Source organism: Aotus nancymaae, unplaced genomic scaffold, assembly GCF_030222135.1.
Source record: "Aotus nancymaae isolate 86718 unplaced genomic scaffold, 86718_ANA_hifiasm-v0.15.2.pri h1tg000029l, whole genome shotgun sequence".
Lineage (NCBI taxonomy): Eukaryota > Metazoa > Chordata > Mammalia > Primates > Aotidae > Aotus > Aotus nancymaae.
Genome location: NW_026988442.1, coordinates 31,519,830 through 31,544,425, shown reverse-complemented (window position 1 = coordinate 31,544,425; position 24,596 = coordinate 31,519,830).

Here is a 24,596-nt window from a genome sequence, read left to right as displayed (position 1 = left end):
AAGTTTGCTCAGCCATTAGAAGGTCCTGCTGCTGAGTATATGAGAGAAGGCCACTGTTACATCATGTGTCAGCTACCCATCAGTTGAGGCAGAGGAAGCAATTCATTCATTATGGGGTTGGTAAGAAGCCCTCCAAACCTTAATTATACAAGTGCCCCTCAGTTTCACTGGACTTGTCATTGACTCGTGACAAGCTCAGAGGCAGACGAAAAGACAAACAGTAAATCACCAACTGGTTAATTAGCAGTGAGCACAAAGCAACCCAAATTACAAGCCCGAGAAAAGATGCCACAGAGTTGCTTTTCACACATGGGATTCAAGCGTTACAGGCAAGGGGAAATGGCGACTTTTTCATGTTCCAAAAAGTATCTCAACCGCCCCCTGGGCTCTGCTTCAGAAATCAGAAAGCCAAATAATTCTTTTATTCCTCAAAGAGTTACAGAGGACCTACTATGTGCCTGATCCCAAGGCTATGAAGGGGAATACGATGTGGCTGATTGAGTCATTCTTTCATGTATTCCTTCAACAAAGACATATACTAACTCCTACTACATCCAGGTGCTGAGCTAAACACTAGGTACATGGTTATAAAAAATAAAGGCATGTGGCTGGGCACAGTGGCTCACGCCTGTAAGTCCAGCACTTTGGGAGGCCAAGGTGGGTGGATCATCCGTGGTCAGGAGCTTGAGAGCAGCATGGCCAACATGGTGAAACATCGTCTGTACTAAAAATACAAAAATTAACGGGGCATGTTGGTTCATGCCTGTAATGCCAGCTACTCTGGAGGCTGAGGCAGGAGAATAGCTTAAACCCAGAAGGCAGAGATTGCAGTGATCCGAGATCGCACCACTGCGCTCCAGCCTCAATGACAGAGAAAGACTCCATCTCAAAAATAAAAAAAAATTTAAAAAAAAATCAAGGCAGGTTTTTGACACATGCTACAGCATGGATGAATCTTGAGGACATTATGCTAAGTGAAATAAGCCAGATACAGAAGGACAAAAAGTGTATGATTCCACATATACGAAGCACCTAGCAGAGTCAAATTTGGAGAGACAGAGAACTGAATGATGGTTGTCAGGCGGTGGAGGGAGAAGGGAAGCAAAAGTTACTCTTCAGTGATAGTGGAGTTTTTGTTTGGGAAGATGAAAAGTTCTGAAGATACAGTGATGATAACAGCACAAAAATGTGAATATACTTAATGCCACTGAACCACACTCTTAAAAAGTATTAAAATGGTACATTTTATGTTCTGGATATTGTCCCACACTTTAAAACAAATTTTTTAAAGAAAGAAAATTAACAAAGACATGATTTCTGTCCTCATAGAAATTACAATCTAATGGGAAGGTAGATATGAAATAAACTGAGAAATCAGCATGTAGCTAACACTGCATGGTACAATTGATACAAAGAAAGAAAAGTCCCTCTCATTAGAATCAATGTTACTAATCTATTTAAATGCAAACATAACCACCATATTATTTGCTTTATTTCATTTACAAATGGGTCCTTTTACATATTGACCTCTCTAGTATGTTGAAGGTTTATAGATAAATCGTTCACTACCTAACTAAGAGGTCTACAGGCAGAGAATTTTCAAGATAAAGTGTTATGGGGTAGTGCCAATTGAAGATCAATCAGAAATTACAATAAGCATCTTGGTAATTACAACAGAGCTAATGGCAAAAATGATTTAACTCATAAAAGTTTACTATATACCCAGTCTTACACACACATATACCTATAAAATGATGTAATGAAAAAAATCCATATCAGGCTGCATGGTTTGCATATTTAATAGACACAGTTATTGCTTGTGAGTGTAATATTCTATATTTACTTGTCTAATATTCCCTCTCCTGCTGATTATTTGAGCATTGCTGTTTTTCAAAAAGTAAACACAGAATGTCACTTCAATACTCACTGCTATTGTGCAAAGGGTTTAAACTCTTGTGCCTTTGTTTAAAAAAATTCTCAGCAAAAGCGCCTCATTAAAATGTAGAGAAGATAAGCATCCTCAAATTTAACTTGGAACTTGCATTGAAAAAAAGAAAAAAACCTACACAAAGCCTTTGGATTGAACACTGTGCTTTTATCCTCTGACAATGTGGCAAACTTTCAGCATTTCCGGGAATATTTTCCAACTCCTTTAAGCACCTGAAGGGTTTCTTGCATGTCGGATTGGTTGGCAAGGAGGATGTGAGTAAAAAGCAGAAGAGGGGAAAAAAGAGAAAGGATGTCTTTTAGATTCACCTACCAAATAATCGCATCCTTTAACAGTGACTTTATCAGGTTGAGGGCAAAGAAAATACTGCCAGGATAATTAACAATTCTGGTTTTAAAAAGCTGAAGTTGATTATCTAAAGGGCAGGCTGCTCTTTAAATTAAAGATGATATCTGAGGCATTTATAGCAATGTATTTATAGCCACAGATATTATACATAAATATATAGGTCAAGAGTCTACTCCCAATTGTCTAAAAGGGCCATCCAGGTGAAATCATTGAGTGGAGTGGGCTGGGTAGAAACGGGGGTGAGCCAGCAGGCATGCTCTTAATGAAGTGGGCAGATGTTACTCAACCAGATGCGGCCCCATATTGACAGAGCTTCCACATTTCAGAGGAAGCCAGAAATATTGATTTTCATGGAAAATCTCATGGTTTGTAAATACCGGCCCATAGAGAATTAATTTTTCTGATACATATAATTTTATAATTGCTGTGTTAGCCAAACAAAATAGATCTGCAGGTTGAATTTCCTGGGGACCACTAATGTTGACCTATGTCCTAGTGGACCCCAGTTCCTGAACATTGTGGTGGGAGAAGATTCAGGAATCCTCTGCTGAGCATCAGATTTCATAACCCTGGCCTTGGATGCCCTTAGCAAAGTCAAAGAACAGCCCTCCAGGCGAGAGAAGTGTGGGCTTCCGCAACATGGCTTGGAAATGTTCCAGAGACTCTACATCCGCATCTCAGGCATGAGAAGCAGAAACTCTCAGGGCTTTATCTAAACATTGCTCCTTTTTCCTCCTTCCCCTTCACCCGCTAACCCCGCTCCGCCACCCAAACAGTATGCAGATTCTTCCCGGTGTGCTGTAGGAAGATTTGGGTTCAGGAAGATGGAAGAGAACTAAAAACAAAATCTCCAGAGTTATCTTTGGCAAAAGAAATAAAGGTATTCCCTCTAGCTAGTTCTTGTCCCAGTTTCAGATAAAAAGATTCTTTTTTTTTTTCTTCACCAAAGAACTACCTAATGATGGAAGGTGAGGGAAAGATATTTGCCACCCTACAGATATGTTCTCTTTTTCTTTAACTTTTATTTTAGGTTCAGGGTTACGTTTGCAGGTTTGTTATATAGCTAAACTCGTGTCACAGGGGTTTGATGTGCAGATTATTTCTTCACCCAGGTACTAAGCCTAGTACCCAATAGTTATGGAAGATGAGAGGACAGAGAGGAGCAGGTATGTCCTTTTAAAACAAAAACAAAAGTTTTTCTTTGATAGCCCCAAATCTTCCAAACGCTATTACTAGATTCTCAAACTGACAGGTTTCAGGGAGAATCTGCCCTTCAAAAAGTTTTATTTGACTAGCACAGGTAGTTTTGTTTTATTTGGCTTCCAAAATTTCTTTTTTTTTTTTTTTTTGAGACAGAGTCTCACTCTGTCGCCCCAGCTGGAGTGCAGTGGCATTATCTTGGACCACTGCAACTTCTGCCTCCCGGGTTCAAGCGATCCTCCTGCCTCAGCCTCCTGACTAGCTGGGATTACAAGCATGTGCCACCGTGCCTGGCTAATTTTTTGTATTGTTAATAGAGATAGGGTTTCACCATGCTGACCAGGCTGGTCTCGAACTCCTGGCCTCAAGTGGTTCTAACCTCCTCAGCTTCCAAAAGTGCTGGGATTATAGGCATGAGCCACCATGCCCAGGCCTAAAATATTTTTAATTCTACTATGTGGGGGTGTGCACTCTGACTTGGCTAAATGGGCCACCACCCCCATTTGTCTCAAACCCTATGGAGGCACTACATGTGTTATCTGCCTGGCTTCTGTAGGCATTTGAATTTGCTAACTCAACTTTCTTATCTTTTCTCCATTCCTCTATTTATTCTTTTTAAAAGAAACCAGCCTCTAAATGAACTCCACAAGGTAGGTACAATGCATCCGAACCAATCACACGAAACTAGAACAACCGTGTATAGCACTGTAGCAGGCACTGATGATATAATAGTGAATAAAGATGCAGGCCAGCCATGAATGAGCTCAAGATCATCATGGAAGACATAAATTAGCAAAGAGATTGGCTTACTGCCAAGTAAAAGTTGCTCCAGTGTAGAGATGCTTGAGTGCTGGAGACACATCAAGAACCAGTTCTCACTGGACTGGGGGACTGAGGCCTCTCATCTTCTTTGGAGGCTGTTACATGGTCATTCTGGATCTACTTATTTGTTTTTAATTGATTGGGATGATAACCAGGCTTGAATGAAGGAAGTGTCATGCCACTTGAGGGAGGTGTGTAGTTCCTGCCTTATCATGGTTGGACTCACCCTTGTGCTTTGGCCAACGGAATGTGAGCTGATATGTAGAGGCAGAAGTCGGCAAAGGAGGAAGCACTGGGGCAGAGTTGAGCCGAGCAATAACCAACCTGTATTTCTGATTTCCTAAAAATGAATGTGCATTATTGTATGCCACTGAAATTCGGGGGTCGCTTGTTATGCAGCAAAGCTAATTAATGCACTAGCACAGTGTACTGACAATCATTGTTTTGTTAAGGAAGAAACATGTTGACAATCTTCTGCTCAAATAACATCTGCACATCAGCGATCCACTTAGCAAAAATAAAGTATAGATGACAATATAAAAAGAAAAAAGGGATAAAATGAGAGGGCCAATACTGAGCTCCTTATTTTTCCCCTGAAAATATGTCCACCTCCACTGATTTTGCCCTTGAGTAAGTGGTAACTCTGTCCTGCTTGTGGTTCAGGCCATAAACACTATGTCATCCTTGACTTTTCTTTCTCTCACACCTCACACCCAAATCAACAGGCAACTTCTGTTGACTCAACTGTTGAAATATATCATACATCTGGCCCCTTCTCACCAACTCCACTGCCAGGCTCTGACGCTGGCCACAATGATGTTTGCCTGAATCACTGAATCATCACTGACCTCCCAACTTCCTGCTTCCACTCCACCCCAACAGTCTACCTTTTTTCCCAGCATCCAGATTAATGACCAAACTTACAATGTGGCCCTCTTTTCTTCAGCACCTTCTATTGACTGTCATCTCACTCAGAGTAAAAGCTGAAGACCTCATGACAGCCCACCAGGTCTTATATTCTCTCCCTTGTTTGCCTGAATCCAGCCACTGATATCCTTGCTGTTTCTCCATCATGCATGCTCATGCCCACCTTGAAAGTTTTCATTTGCTACTTGTTATATCTGGACTGCTCTGCGAGGGAAACCTGTTGGCTTGTTTTCATGTCCTTCATTTCTTGGCTCAAAAATCTACTTATCAATGAGTTCTTTTCAGAAATTCTTGTGCAAAAGAGCAGCCCCATCCCCACTACCTCCCCTCCTGCCTTCTTTTCCCTCATTTGTCTCTCTCCATAGTACTTTTCACAATTGGATAAACTATATAGTTAGTTATTTCCTGATTCCTTCTACTGGAGGTAAGCCTCATAAGAATACAAATTTTATTTTGCCCACTACCTTATCCTCACCTCTTACAAAGTGCCAGGCACATTATAGGTGCTCAAAATGGACAAATATTGGAATCAGGCAAATATACATTTGAATTCTAGCTCTGACATTTATTGGTTATGTCACCTTGGACAAACCACATCGCACCTCTGAACTTCTATTTAATCATCTGCTAAATGTAATAACAATCACTTCCCTTCAAGGCTTTTGCAAGGTATAGAGGTAATGTCTTTTCAGTGCTCACATTGACACATGGTAGCTGTTATTATTATAGATACTGCTTATTTCCCACCTCTCTGATATCTTCTTTCATCCTACTCCAGCCCACGTTGGTCTGCCTGCACCATGCTCGCTTCCACCTGGCCTTTGCACCTGCTACTCCATCTGCCCGGAATGCTGGTCCTGCATCTCTGCATCATGGGTTTCTTCTCATCACTCAAATTCCAGCTATGATGAGACCTCACAGATGACATCCCAGCCATGCTGCCTCAAGTCTCTCTATCAGTCACACTCCATCACATCGTCAGTTTCTTTCCTCCATAGACTTAATGCCTTGCTAGTCATTTGCTTGCTTGCCCTTTGCATGGCTACCCTAACTAGAAGACAAACTCCAGGAGGAGCAAGTTCATCTGTCATGTTTGCCAGCACTTCTGCAATACCTGGCACACAATACCTGCTAAGCAAAGATAAGAGGTATAGATGACAACGTAACTAGAGAGAAAAAGGATAAAATGGGAGGGCCAATACTGAGCTCCTCAAGTAAATATCTCTTGAATAAACAAAAAAATTAATGGAGAAAGCACACCCAGAAAATAATGTGTATGCATAATAATCTGTTTTCTGATTATCACAGTGAAATCCTAGTACCATATGGGTTGAGAATCAGGTGATGTTGTGGAAAGAGGGAACAGCAGAATGGCCACAAAATGTTGAAGAACTCTGCCTCCAAGGGATCTGGAAGGCATTTTATTAAAAAAAAAAAAAAAAAAGATAAGAGTGTAAAGTATGTACTAAAATAGAAAATCATCAGTGGCACCCAGATGACACCAAAGACCTAAGAAAGTGAGGAACCTTTGGCCAGAATCACAACTCTAGTATTTACAAACAGCAGACTGCACTGCAAAGAGGAAGCAAAGAAAACTTGCTTAATTCATATTAGAGCAGACACATTTAAATACAGAGAGTTGGGAAATAATTATGACTAGATAACTCAGGGCCAGGTCATCTTCATTTCAATCCTAAATGGAGACAGTTTTGCCCTTTGGGCATAGAGAGTGAAAGGCCTCCTCCCCTTTGGAATTCAAAACAGAAATGAAAAACATCTCTCTAAAAAAGGTCAAGATTCAGGTTTCGGAGATTTGCCAGTGCAACTGGGAACCAGACATCAGAAAAAATTAAAATACTGCTTTCATTTCTGGAACCACTTGACACATCCGTAAGTGTCTAAATGTAGCCTGTATCATGGACTAACCCACTGATGAGATCGTAAAAGTTTTGTGAGTGGATACAGCCAAACACCGTCTCCCAGGATTCAAGGAAATCCTTTTGTTTTCTAAAGTCATTTCAAAGATGTTATTTATCATCCGTTTGGAGAATGAATATTGAAGCATCAGTGTTTTGCTTTTGGTCAGCTGTGCAAATCTACAAAGAGGATGCTAATCAAACTGGCAAGTATCTTGCCTTTACACTTGTTCAAATTAAAGACAGATATTGAGGTGAATTTCCCATCCAGAAAAAGCAATGGAAACTCATTTCTTTCTACTCCTTTAGTGTTTCCTATAATTCATGCTGATCGTAGCGTATAGGCAGCAAGAAATGCCTGTAAAAAGGGCTTTTAAACTCTTAGTTGTTTGCAGAATATTAGTAACACTATAAAAAGTTTATGTTAATTAATGCTGCATTTTAATAGATTTCCTGGAAGTTTGTAACTGTGTACTATAAAGGCTTTCAAGATAATGTATTATACAGTGGTTATCATAAACTCCAAAGCAGTTCAAATATTCCTTTTATGTCTCAATAACTTTCCCCCAAAAGTTACAGTGTTTAAAAGATTCAAATGCAGAATAAAAAGAAAAAAATTTTCCCACCAGGGGATATTTTAAATTTTTATATCTCTCATCATGATCAATCTAATTTCTCGGCAACACTGTACTTATGCTTACTTGTAAGCAAAAAGCCATCTGTACATCCTCTCGGTTATACTGGGACAGACTTTCCTCTATAAAGTACAGGGTAGGTTTTACAAAGGGTAACCAGCTCAGATAACTCACAACTTTCATATGCCTCTGGATCAAGCCTCTCTATAGATGAACATCCCTTATCATTGTTTATTTCTCTAAGTTAGGCAAAAAGAATCATTTGCAGTTCAAAGAAGCCGTGTTTTTCATATTCAGCAGGAAGATTAAAAGGAGAGTTTGATTGTGAGAGTTTCAAGAGAGACCAGATCCAAATTCAACTTCAACACTTGGTTTTAGGATGTTAAACTTAAACCCCAAAATGCAAGATCTCTGGGGATTTTTTGGCAAAATAAATGCTTGGGTTCTCTTCTGTCCTGAAGGTTTTGAACATCCCATTCCAATATGAATCACCATTTCACAGGAAGGTAAACAATAAAGATTTTCTTGCAACTTTAAAGAAAGTAAATAACAAGTGTCACCAAAAATAGAATTTTTTAAAAATGCGAATGACTTAAATTGTGACTACGAGTGAAAAAACTTAAAGAACAGAAAGCTGAAATTATACAAAAATTTGGTTCCATTTCAGTCTTTTGATATGGCCAGTAAATCACAAACATGGCCACCTATAAATCCAGCTGGACTCTCTAAAAAATATACAATAGTAATACACGCACAAATATCTCACCTTTCTCCTGCCAAATTATACATACAGTGTTATGAGTGCTTTGCGTCTCTCAAGTAAGGTCTGGGAAGCTATGTGTCTCCTACTTTTCTCCATTCCCTAAGTCCCAGTTATAAAACATTTGTCATTTGGGCTCTGTATCCGACAGCATCTGCATCATATTATGTTTAATCTCAACTCCAGGAAAGAAATGTTTCCTGAACTTCTGAGCACTTATTATGGTTTTTCCTTCAGAATTCTAAGCCCTCACGGTGACCTTAATCGAAGACTTTACTAGAATCCCAAAATGATCGAACTACATATGTATATGTATGTGTGTAGTGCGTGTGTGCACATTCACTTTGCTAGTTAACAGAGACCAAACGTGAACAATTCAAGGTTGCAAATATTTAGGAGAGTTAACAACTGCCAAAACTCCAGTAACTTACCTGAGAATTACAACCATCAGTGGTAGGGTAACCAACCACCCCCCTTCACCCAAGACCAAAGGATTTCCGAGACGCGAGCTTTTCAGTGTTGCAGCCAATACAATCCTGGTCAAACTGGTAATGGTCGGTCACTCTAAAAGCTGCACAATGAAATTAGCAACAGAGATGTTTTAAAAAGAGAAAAACTCCAAGTAGCCTTAGCATCTACAATCCTACAAGGAAATATATATATATATGCTTTGCTGTTATTAATCCCATATTGTGATCATCCTGAAATGCTCATTTGCACCACAAACTTTCTTAAACCATTCAGTTCTCCCTCCCTCCCTTTCTTCCTCTCTCCCTCCCTCCCTTTCTTCCTTTCTCGATCCTCTCTTTCTCTTTCTGCATTTCTTTCAAAGCCCAATTTTGCAAATACCATTTTGAATCCATACCTCAGAGACTTCATTCCCATGTTTGCCAATAAGAATCTTCTCCCTCGTCCCCAAGTGCCACCTCCATCCCCCAATAATGTAAATACAATTAGTTGATTGAAAGCACATTTCATGTTTTGTTTCTCTCCTAAGTGTCTTGGTTATGAGGTCCACACTGTGTGAGTCATTCATGCCTGGTCCTCAAGGAAGAGCCAAGAGATGGAAGGGAAATACAGCCTGAGGAAAAAGTCTATAAAGATTTCTCGCTTTCCTAATCCCTTCTCTCTAATGTTTCTTTGTAAATTTGTCAGATGGGAATGAAATTGCCTCATAACTCTCCAGACGTGAAGAGCATCTCTGAAGAAAATTACGTACTTGTCAAAGCAAGGGGGAATTTATGTTGGTGTTCCTGAGATGTGATTTTATTCCGTCTATTTCCTTTGTGCACAGCAGAGCAACTAGAGAGACAAAAAACAACAAGTTTATGGATATTTTTTTCACTCTGGTGCATTTTTTGCTTCTATTTTTCCCTTTTGTTTTCTTATTCCCCCCTCCTTTCATCTATGTTTATTGCCAGTGACAGTAAACTTCCATACAACAATGCTGTGATGATAGTAGCAATGATTTCTACCAAGATAAGGCAGTTCAAACAAGCACAAAGATGATTTCCCCGTGGACAGTTCCAGAAGGTGTGGGTTACATTTTTGAGTCCTACCCGATACTGGCCAGGGACAATTTGGGCACAAAAGTCTTGTTAATGTTCCTTCCAGGCAATGGCATGCTTCCTGAAATTAAATCCTTTTCCCCAGATTGCACATTAGGGCTTGCACTTCCTGCATTTTGTTTTCTGAATTTCTAAGCTGCAGAATCTTGTTTGCTTGGTAGGTTCACTGTAAATGATACAGTAAAACTAGCAGAAAATTTGGAGACACGATACCTGGGTTCAAATCCCAGCTCTTCACCTACCTGGCTGAGCAAGATGTGCAATTTTTCTAAACTTCACTTTTCTTATTGGTTCAACAGGACTGCCCACTTCAGGGCACTGTTTTAAGGATGAGATGAGAAAGCTTCCAAACTGAAAAGCTACGTAGCTCTGCAGTTAGGAGCCGGAATTCTTGAGTCACCAAGGAGTTTCAAGGTCACCTGGATGTCCCCTTTCCTCTACTTCCAAGCCAAGTGACCTCAGCAAATTAATCAACCTCTCTGTTGCCTCAATTTCCTAATCTGTAACGTAGGGACAGTAATAACACTATTTCGTAGAGTTCTTATGAGGATCCCATGAGTCAGTAAAGCACTTGGGAATCTGTGTAGCATTTTATGGCTGTTTGCTATTTCATTATAACATATGCCAAGCATCTGGCACAAAGAATCCATTCAATAAATATTTTCCTTGTGCTCCTTTCCATTAGCTCTTTCCTTAAAAGCCTGTTATACCCTCTGTGTTTCTTCGACATCCTACACAAGGCCCATCTCGCCACAGGTGTTCCAAAATGAAGAATTAATTAATGTCCAGATGCCTTGTTATTGATGATATTCTATATATTTGGTTCATTTCCCTCGTGCTTTGCAGTACTTTTTAAATATTGAAGAAAATGAGGAAAACATTTTTCTTTTAATGTTTAAGCTCACCAAAATTGGTTCATTGAAAATTTAAATAAAATGCATTAGGGAAAGGAGAGGACAAACACACACACACACACACACACACACACAGAGCCTACTCTCAAACAAGCCAAGATTCTACAGGGCAACCGTAAGTGCTATTTTGAATTTTTCTGGAAGCTGATTCTCACTAAATGAAAAATAAGACAAATATTGATGGATGGGTCTAAATGGATTGGTAAGATTTTTCCAGAGGGGGTTCCTTGAGGAAGCATTAATTGAGAATGAAGACAACGGTACTAACTTCATCTATGTAAGTCATGGCTAAGGAACCCCAGAGCTGAGATGACAAGCTGTGAGAACTTCCCCAGGAATGATCCCATTCCGTGGGAGAGAAGCAATGAGCCTTCTTCTCCACCTCCGAAAAAGCTCTGTCTCTGGCACATCTGGGATTCAACTGGAACGCAGAGATTAAAAACAACCCAGGAGAAAGTTCTCACTGCATCCCGGACCTTACACCTGGAGAATCTTACAAATCAGTTATCATCATTGCACATGCTTTAATTAAGCTGACATGATTAAACTTCAGAAATCTCAGGATGCAGTAAGAATGGTTAAGTACCGTAGGGAATAGTTTTAGGCCTTCTAAATGCCAACATAAGGGGAAAGTGGGTCTCCCAAAGATTGGGATGCAAAAGCAATTTTGTTTTCCTTCAGTGAGATAATGTTCAACCATTAAAGTAATTATAAGGCTCAGGGAAGACCTACCTTCCCCCCAAGACTATTTCCTCTGTCGTTCTGATCAGAACATACATTGTTTATTACTCCCTCGTTTACCAGCCCCCAAATATCATTACAATGTCTGTGCTGTGATATATGTATGGTTGTTACCCTTTTAATGGATAAAAAAAGATTTAAGTACTTCATTCTGTTGCATTTTGACAGCTGTTAGCCATCATTTTTCCATTCACCTGCATTTAGCAATCCCATAAAGGAAGGCAATCTCGGAAGGAACAGGAGCCGGGCACTGCAAGGTGATAATTCTGTATCACTCTGGCCTATAAATACCTGCCAAGCTTTGTGCTGAGTCAGCAGTCTGTGACGGAGCAGCAGCAGTGCCCTTTTATCTGTGTGAGTGTCTCACAGCAATTGGACCACCAGCCCCTGCAGTGAAAATCCATAGTATTGATCAGGCCATTTCTCCACTGTAATTCTTTTGTAGGAAATCCCTGATGACAAATTTTATCTGCACCACTTTTTGATCTCTGTTTTGATGTAAAGGATCTCGAAGGGCAGAGTTAAGCGCTGGGCCGTTCCACGTTATCAAGCAGCCGTTTTATTTACTGAAAGTACAATTGTGGTCACATGCACACACACAAAAAAGGAAGAGAGACAGAGGGTACCAGGAGAAAAAAAAACTAGAACCAAATAATATTTCAAAGGGAACAGGAGGCAAAAGAGGGGTAAGAAAATGTTGCATCAGCTACTTTCTTGGTTATCAAAGGCTGGTCCACATTTATAATCACATAAAGAGGGGAAATGGTGTTTGGAAAATAATGCTGAGATGATGTAGGGTTGTATATTGAAATTTAATTGGGTCTATTTTTCTCCCCATGCTGCCCCTAGCCTTCTCATCTCCCAGACTTGCTGAACTTCCTTAGTCTATGTCCCCAATGTGTTAGGAGAATCTCTTTATCTGATGGTGTTCATCAGAGATTAGGATCAGGTGTGAATCTGAAGCCCAGGTGAACTTCTGCAGAATATCCAAACCCTCAGTGAAAGAAAAGAAAGGTTATATAAGAACCTGTATCTTTACAAAACCACTAGTCTTGCTGTTTCTGGGCATAAATGCAAAACAAAAAGAAAAGAAAATGTCCCTCCCTGGAGCCCATAGACTGATTTTTCCCCAGCTACAGACCCAAGACTAGTTCCTTGAACCCCCAGGTGCTCAGAGTGTGTAGAAAAAGCTCTTCTCTTGGAGTGCTGAGGTGAGCCACATATTCCTACTCACTGTAGCTGGGTTTCTCAGTCTCAGTACTGGGAATATTTGGGGCTGGAAAATCCTTGGTTGCAGGAACTGTCTTGTGTACTGTAGGGTGTTTAGCAGCGTCCCCAGCGTCTACCACTAAATGCCAGTAGCAGTCCCGTCCCCGAACTGTGACAACCAAAAATGTCTCCAGACATTGCCACGTGTCCCCTAGAGAGGGTGGGCAAAATCACCCCACAGTGAGAAGCAGCACTTGTCAGGGCTGGGGAGTGGAAATGAGTAGAGAAAGAGAGAGGTGTTCACATAGTGAGAGATTCCTTGAGCCTTCCCATTTGGTTGCACACAAACAGGAGTGAAATGAATCATCATTTGCACCATATCAACCAAAGAATGACTAAGCAAATGTCTCCATTTCAAGAGTTGCAAGCTGGATTCTCATAGCCCAAATTCTGCCTACAGAAGAGTTTTATTTGGCCAACAACTTCGGGAATTGGATTTGAGCACTTTGGGTGGGACCTCCAGTCTGCAGCTCTGGGCACACACCCCCACTCCAGTATCTTAAACCTGACTCGCACAATTAAGTTACTGCAGCCCTTAAAACCCATGTATGCCTAGTGTTCCATTACTGGAACACTAAGCTTGTGGTATTTATATCTTACTGCTCAAGGTCATCGCCAAGGTCTGATTTTTCACACACAAAAAAAATTTGCAACCTCCGGCATAAATGGATTAACGCATGTGTGACCTACTCCATTCTCACGGTGATATTTCTAGTAGAGTGGTTCTCAAATGGGAGTGAGTCTGCCTCCCATAAAACATCTAGCAATGTGTGGAGATGATTTTGGTAGACACAACTATGGCAAGAAGATGGGGGCTGGGAGGATGTGCTACTGGCATCTGGTAGGTGGAGCTCAGGGATGTTGTTGGACATCCTACAATGTACAGGACGGCCCCCACTACAAAGACGTATTCCATAGTGCTTAGCTTGAGAGATGTTGCTTGAGCTGATCCTGATCTGCCTGCTAAGATTTGTGTTTCCATCTGCTAGAAACCAGAAAGAGAATCTTCAGTCTATACACAGAGCAACCGTGCTACTGGTATCTACCTCTCTCTTTCATCAAGCAGGAGCATGAGTGGTTTTTAAAAGCTCCTGGCCTCCTTAACAGCGTCTCTCAGTGTGAGGTAGGAAAACATCACCATCCTTCATGATGTGGCCCTAAGAGATGCTACTTCAATGGGAATGTTCTCAGACCTGATTCCCTGTCTGAAAGCAGCACCGAGAGAACATAGAAAGCTCTGCCTTCTTCTAGCTTCAACGTCTACGCATGAGTATCTGCTCGGGGAACTCCTTCTATGGTGCTGAGATGGTGTCAGATGATTTTATTCCTTCCCCCAGCCTTATCATGGAAAGGCTGTCAGACTTGAGGGATGTTTATTAAATCACTTAAAACTGCACTGCAGTGATGACACATGGTGCTGCTTATGGAAGATGATTTCTTGCTGGGATTTTTCTATGTAATCCCAAGGTCCTCAATGCTGATGTCTACAGAGGTTAAGTGGAAGTCATAGCCCAATGAAGCTATAAGGTATAGGCGGAAGGGGAGGGTTGGAAGAGGTAGATGGAGAAATAAAGGATGCTTGGTTACATCTGAATTCCAGATAAACAAGTAACTTTTAGTAGATGTCTCATAATTTCACAAAAACAACAAATCAGTCTTTTAGTGTGTATCTCACAGTTTCAGAAAAACAACAAATCAGTCTTTTAGTATAAGTACATCCCCAATATTGCATGGGATATACTTATACTAAAAAAAAAATTGTCTGACATTGAAATTTATCCAGATGTCATATCTTTTCTATTTGCTAACTCTGGCAACCTAGTTCAGGGTGAACTGGAGACAACTCCTTCCATCTTTTGGTTTGCAGATTTGACCAAATACTACCACTAAGGAAGACAGAGCTAGCCCTAGGGTTGCCAGGTCTTCTGATTTTTGTAAGGAAAAAAAAAAATCAGATTTTTTACATGAAATCTAGTGATTTTAAAATGTTGGCAACTAATTCAAAAAAAAAAAGTCTAACAATGCCAAAAGGAATAAAGCAAGCAGGTCTGCAGGCTGCCTTCAGCCCGGGGGCAGGCTCATGATGCAGCAGCAGAACAGCGAACACTTACTGAGTCTGTATACAAGCCAGACACTGTTCTAGGATATCCGCTAAGTCTTCTCATCCACTGGGAGGCATAAATGACTATCATCACCTCCATGCAGGACATCAGGACAGGGAGGTACAGAGAGTGGAATTATTTTGACAAGGTCCCACAGTTAGTAAGTGGCATGGTTGGGATTTAAGACCAAGCAGTCTTCACCAGAGTCCGTTCTTGTGCCCATCACACTGCACCTTTTCAGAAGAAAGCTTCCCATCGGGCATAATAATTATAATAAATTATAATAAAGGTGGTTCTGAGTTCCTCCTTCCAGACACCAATTATGTCCTCCCCGCGGTCTGAACGGAGTCAGTAACAGCACTGTGCATAGCCAGCTCAGAGCCTAAGGCTAAAGGAAAGATTCAGTAATACTGACACTGCCTTTATTTAAAACGCTGATATTTTGTTCACCATGGATTTAGAGATTTTAATATTAATTTAAAATTTTTAATGTTATACTATTATATGCTAATAACGAAGATATTTTTGGTGCCCCCTTAAATTTTTCATCCAGAGTGATGACTCACTCATGTCACCTGCCTCTCTTACAGAATATCCATGTTTCTTGATAGCTTTTCAGATTTCTGAGTTTTATGAGGGAAAGCTTTTTCACACTCAAAGGTATCCATTACCTGTTTATTCAAAACAGTGAAAATACTAGTGTTACCCAAACTGTTCAGCAGAGGGGAGTTGGTTAAGGAAATTACAATATACCTATATGAAGAAATAGTATACCATTAAGAAGATACTTACAAAGAGGTTTTAAAATGATACTTAAATAATAAAGTGAAAAAAGCAAGATAATAAAATTATATTTGCAACATAATCTAAAAAATGCTCTAACAAATAGAAGAAAACACTGGAGGAAAATAAAAAGGTGACAGTTTTTTCTCTGAGGGACAGTACAGGTGACTGTTTTTTCTTTCTTCTTAAAGGTAGTGTAGTATCCTTTAAAAAAAGCTGAATATGAGTTAATCAGGTAAGTCTGTGTTTAAAATCTTACTAGAGTATCCACTTTGGGCAAGCTGCTTAATTTCTATCTGCTTAAAACTAGCTACCTAAAAGATTTGTTAGAAGTTCTTAAAATTAGGTGAGAGAGAGAGAGAGAGTGTGTGTGTGTGTGTATGTGTGTGTAATACGTAGATGGACACACACATGCACATATTTAATAATTTGCACATTTATGAGTAAAAGTTATGCTCAATAAGTGATAATCAAACATTATACGTTTTCAGTGGTTGCCAATTTTTGATGAAAAACTAATGTACGTGGAAGACTTTGAAAGCCTGTAACAAAAAGAAAATCCCCTTGGTACGGTTAGTTATCATTTGGCATTTCCCAGGATGTGTATCCTGTGGGGAATAGATACATTTGAGAAGCCTGTGGAGATGAAGAGAAGGCTACAAGGAGCTGGCCCCTGAAACAGGACAAGGTAACATCTCTTGTATGGAGAGGGAGACTGTTGCCTGCTCACAGCTGAGAAGCTGAGTCTGCTCTAGGCTCCCCAAGTCCTGGAATCCTCCCATCCTTGCATCCTTCTCTTCACCCGCACTCCCCTCGAATCTAGGTGTCACTCCCTTTCTACTGAACTATCCTCATAATCCAAAATAGAATTCATCTGCCCAGCTCTCTCCAGCTGTCCCCTCAACAGTCGGTCCCTGAGCCACTGGAAGAAGGAAAGAAGAGGAAGCATTTGCAAATAAAAAGTGAGGATGGAAAATGAGAAATCACCCAGAAAATGCTATTTTCCATTATTCAGTAGCTCTGCTACCTCCACCCCCAGTTATGACTGAGCTGTCTTCAGATCTGGAGTCAAAAAGTACAGCCTGTGGGCCCAATCCAGCCCACTGCCTATTTTTATAAATAAAGTTTTATTGGAACATAGCCCCTACCATGGTTTGATTGCCTCCAACTACTCTTACTCTACACAGACAGGGTTGAGTAGCCACAATGGAGATTGGCCAGCTCTCAATGAGAAAAATACTTAGTATCTGGCCCTTTACTGAAAATGTTTGCTGACTCCTGCACTAAACCAATGAATAAATGAACAAAGCATAGTTGAAACATTTGTATTATGTGGTGGTTAAGCAATAAACTGAATAAGTCAAGAAATCTATTTCCCGTTTCTCATTTCTTCTGAGGCAGATGATCTAAGAAACAGCCCAGAGCAGGTAGTATTTTGTGGACAAAATACAAGGCCACGTGTTGAACCAATCATAATGAGAGTATATGTGTCATTGACAACAGGGAGAAGAGTTAGACAGTGTTAACTTTTAGCCTTGCCCGTATTGCATTCAAAAAGCATATCATGTTTCAATTGAGAATCCTCTGTTTTCTTATAATGATCAATATATGAAAAATGTTGACTGAGCTTGGACTCCCCTAATTGAAATCCACATTGGTTTATGTGATTAGACACACTGTCATTTCTTGTCTATACTGGCAATTATGCCAACAGGAAGCCTGAGTTCAAAGACTAACACTAATAATCAACAGACTCAAGAGACTAGGTCAAGAATCAGCAAACGTTTCTGTAAAGTGCCACAGTGTAAAGATTTTTGGCTTTTCAGGCCCCACAGTCCATTTTGCAACTACTCAACATAGCACAAAAGCAGCCACAAAAGCATGCTCATAGAAATAAGTGAGTGTGACTGTGTTCCAATAAAACTTTATTTATGAACAGAGGTGGCTGGCCAGATTTGACCCATGGTTCATAATGTACCAACCCTAGAATGCAGGGGGTTGCAAACTCAATTTACTACAAGGGCCAGAAAAGTAATATGAATTAGTGAAGTGAGATTTGTATATTGCAATACTCCATTTCATACACTGCATCCAGATGAACTACTTTAATTTTCACAATGGTTGGCTAAAACCAAGTAGCTTTCCCTCTCTTTCTGGACCCTGAATTGCCTTATACAGCTGGAAATGGAGAGGCTATGATACACTGCAGAGCACGTGCCCTCTCTAAAAAGGGTGGTTTTAATCACTTGCCTGATTAATGAAAAAGACAAAAGAATCTAGATTTTCTGCTTTATGTGTAAAATGCTGGGAATACACTCCATTTTTCTTTATTTGGAGAGGATTTTTAAAAAACGTACTTGTGATTCAGGGTTTCTCAATCTTGGGAATTCTGACTTTTTTGGGCTGGATTATTCTTTGTTCTGGAGTCTGGGGCAGGCGCAGATCCTCCCCATAAGTCTTCAGACATTTTTGAATGTCCCCTAGGAGGCAAAGTCACCTCCTGTTGTGAAGCACAGCTAGAGTTGTTGGAAACTCTAGTAATTATTCTTCTCTGCTTGGTCTACATCTCTCAGTATTTGCCTACACACATTTTTTATTTTTCAAACATATTTTGCTTGGCTTTTCTTTCATTTCCTTTTTGAAGAGAAAGAAAATGAGAAAAGAGTGGAAAGAACAACCAGAAAAAAAGGTCAACATTGAGAGACATTAAGAAGATATGAAAAACCACAGAAGTGGGCCAAATGACAATGGAAAATTAAGATCCCAGGGGAAAACAAGAAATCAGATGTTAAACACACTAATTTCAACATATAGGACCCAAATGATCATACGGAGAAACCATCCTAGAGAGTGAAATGAGTTTTTTTCTTTAAAATAATTCCAAGACCCTCATGTTTAACTTGGACACACATTCTTCATATAGTGATTCAAAACTAATGAAATTGGGAACAACCAGTATTCAGATACTGCCTTTATGAGGTTTCAGACAAATGCTATAGATCATTCTCTATTCATTCTTCTTTATATCAATCACAAATTCATTTCTGCACTCAAAATGTTTTTACTTTGCTTGCGAGCGTTCATAATATTTGTGTGATATCAGTGTTGCTCTTATATTGCAATACTCTATTTCAACATGGTATTTCAAACTCTGCATCCAGATGAACTACTTTAATTTTCACGATGGTTGGCTAAAATCAAGTAACTCTCCCCTTCTTTCTGGGCCTTGAATATGCCTTATAAACCAAAGCTTTTCAGTTATCACCATGAAAGCTAAATTCCTTCAAGATGTCATTTACAGTCTTCTTTGTTGGTGTTAGAAGGAGCAATCCCAATAGGCAAACATATGCATTGTAATAGAGGAGGGAAGAATTTTGATATAAGTGAGGTGTGTTTAATTCCTGGTAATTTGTTCCCACCTCATGGTGGGAAACTTCTCCATTCAAACTAGAGATTGGTGTGTCTTGCCCCAGCTAGGTTTATTGCAGAGGATCTGAAGGAAAAAAGTGTCAAAGTTTCAGCTTTGGAGTTTCAAAGGCAAGATCCAAAAAAAATTTTTTTTGATGTATAAAAAGGTCAGATGTAGTTACTCACTCCTATAGTCCCAGTATTTTGGGAAGCAGAGGTGGGAGGATTGCTTGAGGCCAGGAGTTTGAGACCAGCCTGGGCAACATAGCAAGATTCTATCTCTACAAAAATAAAGTAACATAAATGATATGGTTTGGATCATTCTCATGACTGTACAAGGTTCTGAAAAACGGAATGCAAGAGAGACAGAAACAGAAACAAAGAGAAAGAGAATGGAGTGGCTTCGAAACAGCAATCCACCACTTCTGCCACATTCTGTTGGCCAAAGCAAGATATAAGGATAGTAAATATTCAAGAATTTTCAATATTCAAGAATATTCAAGAACTCAAATTTCGAACATTCAAGAATATCCAAGACTCTACCTCCTAATAAGAGTAGCTTGCAAAAGGTGTAGATACAAAAAGGGATGGAGAGTTGCGACCATTTTTATGTCAATCTAGCATACACATAGAAGGAGACTTAACTCAAAGGCCCAATAGTTTTTAAACTTGAGCATATATCAGAATCACTGAGGGTGCTTGTTAAGAAACAAATCGCTTAGGCTGGGCGCAGTGGCTCATACCTGTAATTCCAGCACTTTGGGAAGCCGAGGCAGGCAGATTACCTGAGGTCAGGGGTTCACAACCAGCCTGGCCAACATGGTGAAACCCCATCTCCACTAAAAATACAAAAAATTAGCTGGGCGTGGTGATGGGTGTCTGTAATCCCAGCTACTCAGGAGGCTGAGGCAAGAGACTTGCTTCAACCCAGGAGGCAGAGGTTGCAGTGAGCCCAGATGTTGTCACTGCACTCCAGCCTGTGTGACAGAGCAAGACTGTCTCGAAAACTAAAAAATAAAAAGAAACAAACCACTGAGGGCCATCCGCAGAGTTTATGACTCAGTAGGTCTGGGGTCCAATAATTTCCATTTTTTATTTAGTTCCCTGCTGATACCAATGCTGCTGGCCAAAAGAGGACAGTTTGAGAACCACTACAGTAGCCCCTCTTGCAAATCAAGAAAATGGGAGACATGAAAGAATCACCTGGGTTATATACCATGTTTAAGCTAATGCCAGAAAGAGACCCCACATTTCCAGCCTGGGCTTTCTTTCCACAACACCTCACTCAACTCTATGAGTTATTGCCTTTTCTTTGTTCGCCTCTGCCTTGAATATTGTCATTATTTTTATTATCATCATTAGCAATGATTAAAAAGATTGAGGCGTGACAAGGTGTAACATTCGGCTAAGGCATATTAAAAGCTCTGCCTGAGAGGCCATAATTTCTCTCTCCCTGCTCCATACAATGCATACAATGCAGTACAGTCAGACATGTAGTACTCTGCCTGGGCAACCCCCATGACATCACTCTTAAATTAAGCAGTCCCTGTCAACTAAGCCATTAATCTACCCAAGAGGTCAAATGTGTCCCTATGAGCCACATGTGAGCTCAGTGTTCCCAGGTGAGAATACAGCAACTCCACCTACATTTTCCACATCTAAACAGATGGTTTTTATTATGTCTGTTGTCGGTCACCACAAGGGACAGTCTCTATAGAAGTAATATGACATTTCCCTATGTAACCATGCTGCATATCAGATTCTCCTGATTATTCCCTCTACCAATATGCCTTGTTCTTGGACCACAATCTCTGCAAGGAGTCCTCTCACTGAGTTGTTTTAATGTCATGTCCTTGGATTTTTTGAACAATAACTACCAAGTACTGGAAATCACCATTCTGTTTGACATTTAATTCAGCTATCCCTTGCCCCTGTGTGAGATGCTGCTCAAAATCCAGGTTTATGAAATACTCTTCATCAAAAGGATTACTTTGGATTTTCTTTGAGAAAATGAGAATTATGGAACCAGTAATTACATCCACCCCCTTTTCTCTTTGGCTACCAGGAAGCTCAGAGAAAACTATGAAGGTTGATAGTATTCAAGCTTGGTGACATACTTACTAAATTACTTGGTTATTCATTTTTTATTTCATACTTTAATTTCTACTTTCCCTGATCCCAAATTTCCATTTTTATTGTTTTACATTTCTTGCCGTGTTTGCGTATGTGCGCTACTTCATTTCCTTCTAGGAATAAGTAGGTTACAAATAGTATAAACACATTCTCTATATTCCCAAGTCAAAGAAAACATTGATTAGCTATTACCCAACAAGCCTAAACCCTCAATTAAGTCTCTTGGTATGTGGGGAAGGGAGGAGGAGGATGAGAGGAAATAAGAGACATTTTCCCTGGAGGGAAATAAAAAATGAATCTCAGAAAAGCTCATTTTTATTTCACAGGACCAAGAAAACTTAGAAAAGCAAGAAGTCAGAACTGGAAGTAATTCCATGTGACTTTGAAGCCACTTTTCTGCACCACCACAGGACAAAGAAGTCACCTGTGATGCTCCAGAACCTCAGGAATGTGGTCTGGCAGGCTCTGCCCCAGCCAGGGCCCAGCAGTTCCCACCCTCCCAGCACTGGGAAAACAGAATATTCCAGTGAAAATGCATTGTACAGTGTTATATTACCCAGATGTAAGATTTATGAAGTGCTTATGAGGTGAACTGGGAACAGACGCAGAGAAAAAGTAAAACACAAACACCTTTAGTCTTACTTTATTTTAACCAAATCCAGATAAGAGGGAGAGTTTCTTTGGGTTTTTGTTTTTGTTGTTGTTGTTGTTGTTGTTGTTGTTGTTTGGGTTTTTTCGGTCAATTTGTCTTTAGATAATTTCACATAAAAAAGCAAGTATTTTAGGCATAGGATACTTTTCTGATGGTTCCCCTTTATATGAAAAGAGTGACCACATATCCAGAATGTCCAATAGCCCATGATTTTGGAACATTTAAAAATACTGATATGCTTCTTGGACCATTTAGTACGTGATTCTTTCAGATATATTTCTTTCTAAAGCTCACTCTGTCATTTCCCCCAAAGACAGGCAGATAATGACAGCCACAGAGTGAGGTAACCAGCGTGGAGCATCTCTCCAGGCAATGGAAACAATGTGAACGCTGCAAGAGTGAGGGAACAGGAGACACCATCATTTCATCAGGGAAAGGAAGCACACATCTGCACGGGGCTCCTCATGGAAATTTCTTCCTTGTCGTGTTACAATTCCTGTTGACTCATCCCAGCTCAGGGGATGCAGAGCCACAGGAGTGCACAAAATGATAAGGTTTTCCTTTTGATTTAAAAGTCATGTTTGAAGCATTTCATTAAGAAATTGTAGAGAAAAACATCTCTCATTAAACATGATAGGAAGGACTTAAGAAATACTTTTTTCCATTCACCTTCTCATTATGGGAAATGCTGCAGCCTGTGTCACTCAGTTATAAACTAAAAGGTCAGTTCTTTAGCAAGGAGGCTTTGTAATCTGTTAGAAAACACTGTGACAACACCCCCAGTGGACCCTCCTGATTGTTGCTTCAGCTGGCCCATGACTTCTCTCTCCCTGCTCCATACAATACAGTGCATTTTGGGGAAAAAAGTTTCTCTTTTTTCTCACTGTTTAGATTCTCCTATGCTTAATATTTTTAAAATGTCAGCTCCATCTCACCCCTAATTTGAGAGATCCTCATCTATGTCCCAGAGTACAGGTTAATGGTGCTTCACAGTATCATTTCCAAGCATATCACCTCCATAAACCTTTCTCAAATGTTCCCTTTACCCCTTCCTACAGGCCATCAAGAGCCACTGTTCCTGCCTCTGGATTTTTACAACCCCACTTTGTCTATAACACTCACTCTCTATGACAGTATATTATGGGCATATGCGTGTGCAGGTGAGTGAGGGTGGGTGCAGGTAGGTGCAGGTGAGGGAGGGTGGGCGCAGGTAGGTGCAGGTGAGGGAGGGTGGGCGCAGGTAGGTGCAGGTGAGGGAGGGTGGGCACAGGTAGGTGCAGGTGAGTAGGCAGGTGCAGGTAAGTGAAGGTGGGTAGGTAGGTGCAGATGAATGAAGGTGGGTAAAGGTAGGTACAGGTGAGTCAAGGTGGGTACAGGTAGGTGCAGGTGGTAGAGAAGGGTCCTGCCTCAGAATGCCTATTAATTCATTCCACAGATGAACACTTCTTGAGTGCTATTTGCTAGGACTTTCCTAAGAGGCCAGGGCACTGCTAAATAATCTATACAGGAAGTCTGATCTTGGAAAGCTTACAAGCTATCAGAAGGGGTAGGCATTAAATCAAGTGCTCAATTTATTAGCTCTTTGTGTGGTAAAAAGTATTTCAAGGAAGAAAAAATCCTTGAAAATATGTCACAACCAAACCTGACCAAATCTCAAGACAAGGGTCAAGGAAGTCTTCCTGAGGACATATCAGAGGAGTGGGTGTTGGATGGTCAAGGAAAAGAAAAGAATGTCAGTGAGAACAGCATGCACAAGGTCCTGAGACAGCCTAGAGATGAGTTCTTTTCTGTAAAACTTTAAAAATCAATATTGCTGAACCAAAGAGAAAGTGAGTCTGGAAGAGGCTACACAGAGGTTATAAATCCATGCTACCTAAGTGTCCATCAACAAATAAGTGGATAAAGAAAAGTCTGTGTACACAATGGAGTACTATTCAACCATAAAAAGAATGAGATCCAGTCATCCACAACAACATGGATGGAACTGAAGATCACTAAGTGAAATAAGCCAGGCACAGAAAGACAAACATCACACGTTCTCGCTTATTTGTGGGCTCTAAATATCAATACAATTGAATTCATGGACATAGAGACTAGAAGGATGGTTACCAGAGGCTGGGAAGGGAAGTGGGGGGGCTGTGGGGGAAGTAGAGATGGTTAATGGGCACAAAAAACCAGAAAGAATTAATAAGACATACTATTTGATAGCACAACAGGGTGAATATAGTCAATAATAACTGTACATTTTAAAATAAATAGTATAATTGGATTGTTTGCAACTCAATGGATAAATGCTTGAGAGAATGGGTACCCCATTCTCCATGATGTGCCTATTTCACATTGCATGCCTGTATCCACACATCTCATGTACCCCATAAATATATATACCTGCTATGTACCCATGAAAATTAAAAATTAATAAATAAAATTTTTAAAAATCCATTCAAGACTTTATTTGAAGAGCAATTGA